The sequence below is a fragment of the Eumetopias jubatus genome, unplaced genomic scaffold, assembly GCF_037043125.1.
Source record: "Eumetopias jubatus isolate StellerSeaLion01/CBP00866 unplaced genomic scaffold, mEumJub1_p1.0 scaffold_7, whole genome shotgun sequence".
NCBI classification, from domain to species: domain Eukaryota; kingdom Metazoa; phylum Chordata; class Mammalia; order Carnivora; family Otariidae; genus Eumetopias; species Eumetopias jubatus.
The window spans coordinates 63,987,567-64,000,842 of NW_028274813.1; the positions used below are offsets into that span (position 1 = coordinate 63,987,567).

The 13,276-nt window shown below is 37.9% G+C and overlaps 1 protein-coding gene across 2 annotated transcripts in view; it reads right to left on the reverse strand.

Moving 5' to 3' along the window:
* Positions 1-12,706, reverse strand: part of AKAP6 (A-kinase anchoring protein 6) — a 571,051-nt gene extending 558,345 nt beyond the window's left edge. The window contains exons 1-2 of one of the 2 annotated variants that reach the window (XM_088024647.1): positions 12,611-12,706; positions 11,550-11,595 (exon numbers count right to left, since the gene is read on the reverse strand). The gene's annotated coding sequence lies outside the window, so the exon portion shown is untranslated. Of the gene's footprint in view, positions 1-11,533; positions 11,596-12,610 lie in introns of both variants that reach the window. The other variant, XM_028114891.2, reaches the window with a different exon arrangement.
* Positions 12,707-13,276: the final 570 nt, after the last annotated feature.

Consider the following 13,276-nt stretch of genomic DNA (forward strand, 5'->3'; position numbering starts at 1 on the left):
GTATATTAAAAGGTACTCTACCTCCTCTAAAAGTTCACTGAGCAAGGGGCGACCACCAAAGGGAAGTTTATATCTGTGATAAAATACAATGTGTAGAGTCCTCATCCAATCAGTCCATTAGTCCACTTGGTTTCCTCCCCAGCCCTTCTCTCTGGGAAGGGATTGATAATAATGTAGTCAATATATCAACAGTCCCCTTCAACAAAGTGGTTCTCTGTCCGTGGAAGTTTATAATAAATATATTTGGAGAATATATACTCAAAGGCAAGAGTAAAAAAATTGTGGACTACAGGCACTATTTCAGAGACTAAAAATACATAATTTTGGAATAGTGAGGAATGTAGTTGATAAATAATATAAAATATTAGGGAGAGGCACCAGAGTGGCTCGTCAGTTAAGCGTCTGACTCTTGATTTCGGCTCAAATCATGATCTCAGGTTTGTGAGATCGAGCCCCGCGTTGGGCTCCATGCTGGGTGTGGAGTCTGCTTAAGATTCTCTCTGTCCATCTCCTTTTTCCCCTCCCCTCCCCTTAAAAAAAAAAAAATATTAGGGAGAGAAGTTCAGTTCTGATAAGGAAGACAGAAAATCACTACTTACTCTTGAGTAGGTGAGTGGCATGATAAAAATGATGTTTGTACAAGATAATAGTCTACTATGTAAAAGAAGGATTAAAGAAGGAAGAGAGAAGCTAGAAGCCTTTTGGATAGTCCAGGTGTGAGTTGGTGAGGGTGGGGGTTTTGGAGGAGGGGCCATAACGATGAAATGTGACATAAATGAAGACTGAGAAGGAGACAATAGGACTTAATGAATGACTAGATAAGAGAGAAGAAAAAGAAGGAAGGAGGAGGAAGAAGAAGAAGGAAAGAGAAGAAAGATGGAAGAACAAAGATGACAATGATTACATTTTAAAAGATTTTATTTGAGAGAGAGCAGAGTGAGAGAGAGCGAGAGAGAGAGCGAGCATGTGCATGAGTGGGGGTGAGGGACAGAGGGAGAGGGACAAGCAGACTCCCCACTGAGCAGGGAGCCAAATGCTGGGCTTGATCCCAGGACCCTGAGACCATGACCCAAACTGAAGGCAGACACCTAACCAACAGCCACCCAGGGGCCCAGACAATGATTACATTTATAAAACTGGTCTGGGAATGATGACAGGGAAGAGAAATCTCTATCTATTCATGGAAGGTTAGTTTAAGGCTCATTGAACCTAAGATAAAAGAGAAAAATCAGGTCAGCAGTTGGAAGACAGAGGGATTCCCAGTAGCCCACAGAACCCTGCATCATAATCCCTTAGGTGCCTATTAAAATGCAGGTTCTAGGGCTCCTCTCCAGACCTACTGAATCACAATCCAGGAATCTGGATTAAATGAGTTGGGGGTGGGGGCAGTCCAAGACAGTAGTGTAGGAAGATTCTGAACTCATCTCCTTCCATAGACACACCAAATCTACAACTACATATGAAACAAGTCCTTCTGAAAAAGAACTGAAAACTAGCTGAACAGCTCCTCCACAACAAATGATAAAAGGACCAATCAAGTGGGGTGGGAGAAGCAGAGATGCAGTCTTGCCAAAACCCCTACCTTCTCTGCAGCAAGCCACGATGGGGAGAGGTCTCAAAAATACAGAGCTGGTTTGTGTCCACATCAGGTACCCATGGGACCTACACCAGAGAGCCAATCCCCCAAAGAATCTGTCAGGGCTTTCATTTAAGGGACCAAAAGGACTATAGGTAACTGAGATTCTTCTTTTAAAGGACTTGCATGCAGGGGTGCCTAGGTGGTTCAGTCAGTCAAGGGTCTAACTCTTGATATCAGTTCAGGTCTTGATCTCAGGGTCTTGATCTCAGGGTTGTGAGTTAAGGCCCCACAATGGGCTCCACACTGGGTATGGAGCCTACTTAAAAATGAATGAATGAATGAATGAATGAATGAATGAATGAATGACTTGCATGCAGTCTTACCCCAGGACTCACTATAAAAGCAGTAGTTTGAATAGTGCCTGACCACATGTGAGGAGATTCATTTGCAAATCTTAAGGCATCTGCTGGAGGGACAGGAGACAACTGGGACTCTCCGGTAGATGCCATTTTTGTACTCTCTATCCTCCTAGCACAGTAGGTGCATACAGATGCAGCACCATCCCACTGCCTTGCTAAGTCCACTGGGGTAAGAGGTTTCAGCACTCCTGTTCCCTGTTCCCTGGCTGGGGCTGGCAAGCATAAGCAGTCACAGCATTGTCATGCTCCCTTACTAAAGCTGGCAAGCCAAGGGTGTTGCAACACACCCTTGCTTCCTGGCTAGGGCCAACCAATGCAAGTGTGCTGGGCATTCTCCCACTCCCTCGCTACAGCTGGCAGGTACACATAGACAAAGTATTCTCCCATTCTATAACTGAAGCTGCTTGCACATGCAGTCAAGGCATTTTCCCACTGCCTTGCTGAAGTCAGTGAGTGTGCTTCACCCCCTACACTCTCTAGTTGCCTCACTAAAACTGGCAGACACCTGCAATCCACACAGAGGATGCCTCTCGATTGCTTAGCCCTGATGGCGCTTGCATTTCTGGGCTCCACAGCACTGTAACAATCAGAAAGACAGTTCTTGGCAGACTGCTACCTCCAGGGCACTTCAGAGACAACAGATTAAAAACCTGCCCTGTGAAAAAGGCCTATTTACTTGTCTTAGAGCTTCAGCCTGAGGGACAGACTTCAGATTTGCCACACATCTAGAGGCTACAGATGTGCTCTGGCAGACACCATCCTTGTGTACTTCCTTGGCCTCGCCATGGCTCAATGATACCTCCCAGAAAGGAGCTTATACACTCATCTGGAGCCCTGATTTTCACAACTGTCACCAGGGACACCTCTAGGTCTCCTGGTCTGAAGGCCAGCAGGGTTTAAGATTGTGACTCCACAGGACTGCATATATTTTTATACTTTAAAAGTTGCTGCTTGAGTGTCTGGCTTCCAATCAGCCCCAAACTAGGTGCTAAATTAGGTGCTAAATAAGATCCTTCCTTCAGATCCCTGACAAGTCTTGGCCCACCCTCAACATCAGGAACCTATTCAGAATATATCAGGCTACACAGAGAGTCACAAAGGTTTGAGAGACAACCATGTGCTAGGTCAAGGTTGAACGATAAGTTTCATCACCTACACAAGGCCACTCCTTCAAGACTGGAAGAGGTAGCAGTTTTGCCTAAATACATAGAAATAAACACAGAGAGTCAAGCAAAATGAGGAAATAAAAGAATTATGTTCCAAATAAAAAAAATAAAATAAAATAAAACCTCAGAAAAGACCTTAATGAAACAGAGATAAGTAATCTACCTGATAAAGAATTCAAAGTAAAGGTCATAAAAATGCTTACCTAACTCAGGAGAAGAATAAAGGAACACAATGAGAACTTCAACAAAGAGAAAATATAAGAAACTACCAAATAGAAGTCCCAGAGCTGAAGAACATAATAACTGAACTGGAAAATATACTAGAGGGGTCAAAAGCAGACTAGAAAAGATCAAAAACAGAAGAAAATATCAACAATCTGGAAGACAGGGCAATGGAACTCACCCTAACATAGCAGCAACAAGAAAAAAAGAAATTTTTAAAAAGTGAAGATAGCTCAAGGGACCTATATGACATCAAAGAGAATAACATTCACATTATAGGGGTTCCAGAAAGAAAAGACAGAGAGAAAGGGACAGAAGATGTATTTGAAGAAATAATGGCTGAAAACTTCCCTAACCTAGAGAAGGAAACAGACATCCAGGTCCCAGAAGCACAGAGAATTCCAAATACGATGAACCCAAAGAGAGCCACACCAAGACACGTATAATTAAAATGTCAAAAGTTATAGAAATAATCTTAAAAGCAGCAAGAGAAAAACAACTTGTTACATATAAGGGAACCCCTCTAAGATTATTGGCAGATTTTTCAGCAGAAACTTCGCAGGTGAGGAGAAGTCACATGATATATTCAAAGAGCTGAAAGGAAAATCTTCCAACCAAGAATACTTTACCAGTCAATGCTATCATTCAGCATTGAAAGAGAGATAAAGAGTTTTCCAGACAAGCAAAAGCTAAAGGGGTTTATCACCCCTAAACTGGCCTTACAAGAAATGTTAAAAGGACATTTCTAAGCTGAAAAGAAGTGGCACTGATTAATAACAAGAAAGTATATGAAAGTAAAAATCTCACTGGCAAAGGTACATATGCAGTAAAGACAGTATATTAATCACTTGTAAAGCTAGAATGAAGTTAAAAGACGAAAGTAATAAAATTATCTAACACTACAATAATTAGTTAAGGGATACATAGAGTAAAAAGATATAAAATGTGACATCAAAAATATAAAATGTGGAGTGGTAAGTAAAAATGCAGTTTTGGAATGAGTTCAAATTTAAGTGGTCAGCCACTTAAAATAAAATGTTACATACATAGGATGTTATATGTGAACCTCATGGTAACAATGAAGCGAAAACCTACAGTGGTTACAAAAAAGAAAATGAGAAAGGAATCTAAAAATAACACTAAGGAAAGTCATCAAACCACAAGGGAAGAGAGTAAGAAAAAAAGGAAAATAGAGTAACTACAAAAACAGCTAGAAAATAATTAATAAAATGGCAATTAATACATACCTATCAATAATTACTTTAAATGTAAATGGACTAAATGCTCCAATCAAAAGACAAAGAATGGCTGAATGCATAAAAAATAAGACCCATCTATATGCTGCCTACAAGAGACTCACTTCAGATGTAAGGATACACATAGACGGAAAGTGAAGGGACAGAAAAAGATATTCCATGTAAATGGAAATGAAAGGAAAGCTGGGCAGCTATACTCAAATTAGATAAAACAGACTTTAAAACAAAGACTGTAATAAAAGATGAAGGGCAATACATAATGGTAAGAGAGTCATTCTAACAAGAAGATAAAACATTTGTAAATATATATGCTTCCAACATAGGAGCACCAAAATATACAAAGCAAACATTAACAGACCTAAAGGAAGAACTGACAGCAATACAATAATAGTAGAGGGAGTTTAGCATTCCACTCACATCCATGGATAGATTATCCAGACAGAAAACCAATAAGGAAACATTGGCCTTAAAGGACACATTAGATCAGATGGACTTAATATATACAGAACAGTCCATTCAAAAGCATCAAAATACACATTCTTCTCAGGTGCACATGCAACATTCTCCAGGATAGATCACATGTTAAGCCACCATAGAAATCTCAATAAAACAAGACTGAAATCATATCAAGCATCTTTTCCAACCACAGTGGTATGAAACTTGAATTACAAAAAGAAACCTGAAAAAAATCACAAATATGTGGAGATTAAACAACATGCCACTGAAGAATTACTGGGTCAATGAAAAAATCAAAAGAGAAATAAGAAAATACCTAGAAAAAAATGAAAATACCATAGCAAAATCTATGGGATGTAACAAAAGCAGTTCTTAAGAGGAAAGTGCATAGTGATACAGGCCTATGTCAAGAAAAAAAGAAAAATCTCGAATGAATAACCAAACTCTACGCCTAAAGAAACTAGAAAAAGAACAAATGAAGCCCACAGGTAGTAAAAGGAAGGAAATAATAAAGATCAGAACAGAAATAATGAAATGAAGATTAAAAAGACAATAGAAAAGATCAATGAAACTAAGAGCTAGTTCTTTGGAAAGATAAACAAAATTGACAGACCTTTAACTAGACTCAGCAAGAAAAAAGAGAGAAGACTCAAATAAACAAAATCAGAAATAAAAGTTACAACTGATACCACAGAAACACAAAGGATCAGAAGAGACTATTATGAACAATTATATGTCAACAAATTGGACAACCTAGAAGAAATACATACATTCTTAGAATTGTATAATCTTCGAACACTTAATCGGGAAGAAACAGAAAATCTGAACAGACCAATTACTAGTAAGGAGATTGGGTCAGTAATCAAAAACCTCCCAACAAACAAAAGTATAGGACCAGACAACTTCACTGGTGAATTCTACCAAAGCAATCTTGAAAGAAAAGAACAAATCCAGAGGCATCATGCTCCCTCATTTCAAACTATATTACACAGTATAGTAATTAAAACAGTATGATATTGGCATAAAATAGACACATAGATCAATAGAACAGAAGAGAAAACCCAGAAATAAATGATCAATTAATTTACAACAAAGGAGGCAAGAATGTAGAGTGAGGAAAGGACGGTCTCTTCAATAAATAAATGGTGTTGGGAAAACAGGACAGCTACATGCAAAAGACTGAAACTAGACCACTGTCTTACCCCATATACAAAAGTTAACTCAAATGGATTAAAGACTGGAATATAAGACCCAAAACCATAAAACTTAGAAAACACAGGCAATAAACTACGTGACATCAGTCTCAGAGACGAATTTTTGGATCTGACTCCAAAAGCAAAGGCAACAAAGGCAAAAATAAACAAGTGTGACTACATCAAACTTAAAAGCTTCTGCAAAGCAAAGGAAACCATCAACAAAAATGAAAAGACGACCTACTGAATGAGAGAAAATACTTGCAAATCATATATCCAATAAGGGGTTAATATCCAAAATATATAAAGAACTCATAAATATAACAGCAAAAAAACAAAACAATCCCCAGTTTAAAAATGGGCAAAGGATCTGAAGAGACATTTTTCCAAAGAAGACATACAGATAGCCAGCAGGCACATGAAAATTGCTCAACATCACTCATGATTATCATTAACTTCCCCAAAGTGAAAACAGATCTTACCTTTCTCATCTTCATCATGTATTTAACAGACACAACTGAAATATATCCAACTTTTAGGTTTAAAAAATTGATTAGGAAATATTTAAACAGGTGCCTAGTATTTTAAGCTTTGCGGGGGGGGGGGGAAGGGTGATTGGTCCCAAGTGGTGCTTTTCCTCCCAGTTACATTGTTTCCTTTCCAGTATTTTATTATTGTTTTGTTTTGTTTTTAAAGGAGATGGGAGTTTACTGAATACACTGCAGGGGAGCGGCAGGTAAGAGAGCAGAGGAGAGACTCCTGCCTCCATACCAGTATTTTGAAATGCTCCTAGTTTCCAAAGTAACAGGCAATGGACATTGGGTTTTATTTCTTCCAGTTTAAGAGTTGTAGGCAGGTACTCCTCAGGATGAGTGAAGGCCTCTGAGGCAACAAATACCCAAATGCTCTTCTTGAATTAATGACTAAAAATGTACAATCACTGCAAACCTTAAAGTTGGAAAAACTTCTCATGGTGACAACAGCAGTTTACCCACTTGTAGAGCTTTGCAATACACAAGGCACTTTCCTGAGCATTTCTCACAGATCCTTCTGTTGATCCACAGAAGCAAGCAGGACAGACATTACTATTATCTGCTTCACAGAGGGTGTGGGTCGTCCAAGGGGTGGAGCTGGGATTTTAACTCTGACCATCAGACCCAGGGATCTTTCCGTGATATCCCAAACATACAAGCAATTAAAAAGATATTTTTTTCCCTCCTTAGAAATAAATCTGTGAGGAAAATTTGATTTATAAATGTTCTGCTTGCAGTTTACATTGTCAAATATTACAATGAGTTAGCCTCAGTTTTTCTGGTCGAATTGAAGCTTAAATTTCCTGGGACAATAATAGCCTTTGGCTTGTGTGAATAAACAGAACTGGTTGGGGGAACGAAACCACAGTGTGGATAAGGACATGGGAAATATAAATGCTTCATGTAGCTGGGGTCTTGGTATCAGAACCAAGCTCCTACTCACCTTACAATCCAGGGATATAAAAACCATTCCTAGAAGCAGCGAGGCTGGCCCAAAGAGTCCATCGTATATGAGGGCCTTAAAGAGCCTCCTGAAGGGGTGAAGGCTCCTAACAGGAGTCCAGGGTGAGGGGCCAGGGTCTGGGTGTCTGTCCTTCAGATTCACTATTCTGGGATGATTCAGGACTAAATGCTAGCCAGAAGTGGATGAGATACAAAGAGAAAGTTAAAACAAAGAATTATCTCACTAACATCTTCCTGAGACCCTGCGAACCCAAGGCAACACTGCTTTGTGGCACTAGTTGGGCTAAAGATGTAGAAGTTATTTCTGAAATAGCCCCTGTGTGAGCAGAAGCCATTTACCGTGGAGCAAATGGAGTAGAGTCGGGAAATACTGTGTTCTTACAGTTGTTGCAGCTTTTTTGTACATTAATTCATTCAGAAAGTATTTATTGAGATCACATGTTATGACAGGTAGTTGGGAAACGGCAGTGAACAAAACAAATGAAGTCTTCTTACTCTTTAGAAGTTTTATCCTAGTGGGAGAAGATAGAAAACAAATAAATTGTGTGGTGGAGACAGTTGCCATGGGAAAAATCAAAGCAGGAGAAAGGGGATGTGGCTTTGGAGAAACACAAGTTGTGCTTCTTTTTTTAAATGTTTTTATAAATCATCAAAAGTCCATTTGATTAATTTTAGTAGTTGTGATAGTAGAGGAACACTTCATAATGATAACGGCACCAATTCCTCAAGAAGACATAACAGTCCTAAAAGTATACATATCTAACAACAGAGTTTTACAATACATGAAGCAAAACCCGTTGGAACTGCGAAAGGCCAAAGAGAGAACTCCACAATTACAGCTGGAGATTTCATCAGTCCTCTCTCAACAAATGATGGAAGAAGAACAGAGAGTCAGTAAAGATACACATGATTTGAACATTACCAACTAACTTGACCTATTAACATTTATAGAACGCTCCAGCCAACAACTGCACATTCTTTTTCTATGCACACGGAACATTCACTAGGGCTATAAAACAAGTCTTAATAAATTTAAAATAATTGAAATCATACCACAAGAGAATCCGAAAAAGAGCACAGAGATACCTAGAAAATCCAAATATTTGGAAACTAAAAAATAAACATCTAAATAATTCATGTGACAAAAAAGTAAAAGGGAAAGTAAATATTCTGAACTATATTTGAAAACGTGTTTATATTAAATATCACATTAAAATTTGTGAGGTACAGCTAAAGCAGCTAGCATTGCCTAGAGACAAATTTATGACTTTAAGCTTCCACTGGAAAATAAGAAAAGTTTAAAGTTAATAATCCAAATTTCCACAAAAAAAAACTAGGGAAAGAAGAGCAAATTACACCTAAAGTAAATAGAAGGAAGGAAATAACAAAGAGCAAAAATCAATGACATAGAAATGAACAAGCAATAGAAAAAAAAAATGAAACCTAAAACTGTGGTTTTTTATAAAATAACAATAAAATTGATAAAATTCTAACCAGACAGATCAAGAAAATAAGACTGAAAACACAATTATCAACATCAGGAATGAAAGAGGAGACCTCATTACAGATACTAGAGAGATTAAAAGAAAAATAAGGTAATATTATAAAACACTTTATGCAGCTCCTTTAGGACAAAACTAATATTTTTCTTGGAAAAATACAAGCACATACAGTTATATTTCTCTGAAATAGTTCCCTCTCAGTGTAGTCTGAGAGGGAGTCAGTCTGAGTAGTCTGAGTCTACACCATTTGTAATAATTATAACTTTCAACCAAAGTAATTCCATTTTGCAGAGAAAACTGAGAGTGTGGTATAAAATGTGAATTGTCACAGCCCAGTATTTTATCAGACTACCAGAGTTCATGAATTCATATAATACAACTTTCTACAATCGCTAATATCCCCTACACAACTTCTAAATGTGGCAAAAATGAACATGCTCATGAACATGACCCAAAGACATCAACTTTCTATAGTATATAGAAATAATAAAGGTATATGAAAATTTAGATTTTATTTATTTATTTGAGAGAGAGAGAGAGCATGAGACGGGGGAGGGTCAGAGGGAGAAGCAGACGAACCGCTGAGCAGGGTGCCCGATGCAGGGCTTAATTCCGGGACTCCTGGGTCATGACCTGAGCCAAAGGCAGACACTTAACCACTGAGCCACTCAGGAATATAAATTTAAAATTATGCTTAATAATTAATACTTTTTTTAACTTTTTTTATTATGTTATGTTAATTACCATACATTACATCATTAGTTTTTGATGTAGTGTTCCATGATTCATTGTTTGCATATAACACCCAGTGCTCCATGCAGAACGTGCCCTCCTTAATACCCATCACCAGGCTAACCCATCCCCCCACCCCCCTCCCCTCTAGAACCCTCAGTTTGTTTCTCAGAGTCCATAGTCTCTCATGGTTCGTCTCCCCCTCCGATTCCCCCCCCTTCATTTTTCCCCTCCTGCTATCTTCCTTTTTTTTTTTTAACATATAATGTATTATTTGTTTCAGAGGTACAGGTCTGTGATTTTAACAGTCTTACACAATTCACAGCTCTCACCATAGCACATACCCTCCCCAATGTCTATCACCCAGCCACTCCATCCCTCCCACCCCCCACCACTTTAGTATTAAATCTTATTTAGAAATGATGTAGCTATCCAGTGATTTTCCATTAATTAACCCAATTTAGTACCAATTCAAGATTTTAGGTTACTTAGATCTTAGAAATTTATCTTCAGGTTGACACACTACAGAACATAATTACTAATGAAATAAAGTTAATCAGAATAAGGATCAGTTTGGTCAAACGGAAATTTACATTTTTCATAAGCATTAGGTAGAAGTAACACTATGTTATTTGATCAGTAAACATGTATATGTTTAGAAAAACATACCCAAGTATAATAAAAATGTACACTTGCATTACATATAACATTGACAAGTCACAAAAAAATGGTTTTTATTAATTATTAAACTAGTTTGCCAAAGATTTACCTAAATTATACGAACTTAAATTCTTAAAATTTTCTGAGCTGGTTTCTTTTAAAATACTTTTTAAATTTAGCACTTTTTAAGTTCCATTTCCTTATTTTCTGAGAATTATAGAAATATATTTACATAAGCACTTATCTGGCAAGCCAGTCAGAACAGGGCTCCTTTAATTTAGGAGATTTTATAAACTAATTTATTAATACCACCTAGATTTAGGAAAACATTACACACTCATACAATGAGGGAAAGACCTTTCTGAATTACCAGATATGACATTCACAAAGATTCAGAGTTTATAGCTTTAATTCCAAAATTCCAGTTATCAGTCAAAAGTAAACACAGAAGCACAAAAAAATTCACTGGTTCAGATTATCAGAGAGCTCTTTCCCTTCCTGGTGGAACACAACATTCTTAACTGATTTGAGCCCAAACAGATAAATAGGAAAACAAAACTAACAAACTAGTTTCTCTGTTGTCTCTCATCAACAGAGACTAGATCTCTACAAATCCTTAATCCATACAGAGAGCTCACCAAAAGGTCAGACTATAACACTAAATTCCCAACCACTATTACCAACAGTGGGCCATGATTTATTGCTGTAAGCAAAACAAAGATAAACCAAAAAAATAATAGAGAACAATATTAAAATTGGAAAAAAGGGAGACTCGGCAAAGTTCTACTGTCATTTTGAGAGCCCAAAAAAGATGTATCTCAGTTTTTAAGTACCCCACAAAGCTGTACTTACATGGTGAAAAGTATACCTTTGTTAGGTGAAGCCATTGGGCATCTCAGTAGAAGACGTACAAACTGTTAAAAGACAATTTAAAAATATATATACATATATACATATAACATACATTTATTCAAAATAGATCAAAATAACAAACAGCGATATCCAGCAAGGCTGAATTTCACAACACCATATACTATAGACATCTTCCCAAAGTGCATAATGTGGACGGTGGGTTTTCTAATCCTGCCATTTAAAGGAATGTTCTATGTCTGAGTTTTAATGATTGGAAATGTGTTACAAATAGCTCATCTTTGTAACTAATTTGTGTGTAAGACCAGCCAATTGAATCACTTGGCCTATTCAGACAAAAGAATACTGAAAATGGCAGAATTCAAAGAGGAACCCAGGAAGCACTGTTCAGATGACACTCTAGACTCACCCCACCACGGTATGGTGAAGAGTTTGCCAGAAGCCCCTTTTTCAGTCCTTATGAAGAGTTTAACTTTAAAACAAAGAAAGTGCCTATACTTGGCAGGGTTCCTGCCTGGTACGTATTTTACAAGCCTGCAGTATTGAGAGGACCCAAAGGGTGACACTGTTCAAAATGAGGTCTGAGGTAACTGGTTCTTAAAATACCTGGAGCACAGAACTGCATCCAGAAATTACAGCTGGGAAAAAGGAAAAGGGTGGGAAAGGCAATTTTTTAAAAGGAAGGTAAAAATCATGCCTTTCATACAGATATAAAATGAACATGGATTAAAGGTTTTATTGAATGTATTAATCAATGAAGGTAGATGTTGTAACCACCTCAAAGGAGAAATAACAAATCACAAATCTGTATGAAGTAAAGGAATGTTCAAATGAATGTTTGGACAAATTTTGCATGTCTATTAACAAGAATTATTTTGCACTGCTATCAGTTATCTACAATTTACAGAGTTTCCACCAAACAGGAATCAGAAAACCCTGGAGGGTATTCTCTGGAGTCTAGGCAATGGAGCTGTCCACCTGGGCACAAGTTTTTCCCATACAAGGGATACCTCTCCCCTGAAACCAGAAGACAGGAAAGAGAGAAGCATGTGTACTTACGTAAATTTGTAGTAAGGACAAGAAATTAAGGAAACTCATCTCTGATAGTCTCTCCTGGTCTTTTTTTCTTTCCCTTCAGTGAAAAAGAACATGAGGTTGTCTGCTACAAATTAAAGGAAGTGGTTGCTGTGAAACGAATCCATGCATAAAAATATCTCACATCAGCCTTACCACAGTGACTTGCTCATTTCATTTAAAGCCTGTAAAACACAGATACGTCATCTGGGAGATACGCTGGATCATCCTTTTAATGCCTTGGCACAGGCTAATCCTCTGGACACTGTAAGAAGTTAGGTTTAGGAATCTATCACTAGGCAAGTTTGTGAAACAGGGCGCTAGCGTATTTTACTTTATGGGGTTCACTAGCAGAGCCCTGAAGAAATAAAACCCAGGACTGGTGAGTTTTGAAAGATCCTTGGAGTTCTTTCTAGGTGAGACATTTAGGAGAAGTACTAAGAAGTACTGGGTACTCAATGAGTGCAACATGAGGGAAGGAGGAAGAGCATAAAAGGAAGGGAGTAGCAAAGGAAGGGGTCTGGTGGGGAACTCACACAAGCTTCACCTGATGCACAGTGTGTCCAATGGAAAAGAAAGTAGACAAGAGCAAGAAAGAAGGCAGATGATAAGCCTGAGGCAGATCTGTGAAGGCTGAGAGCTCACAGTAGA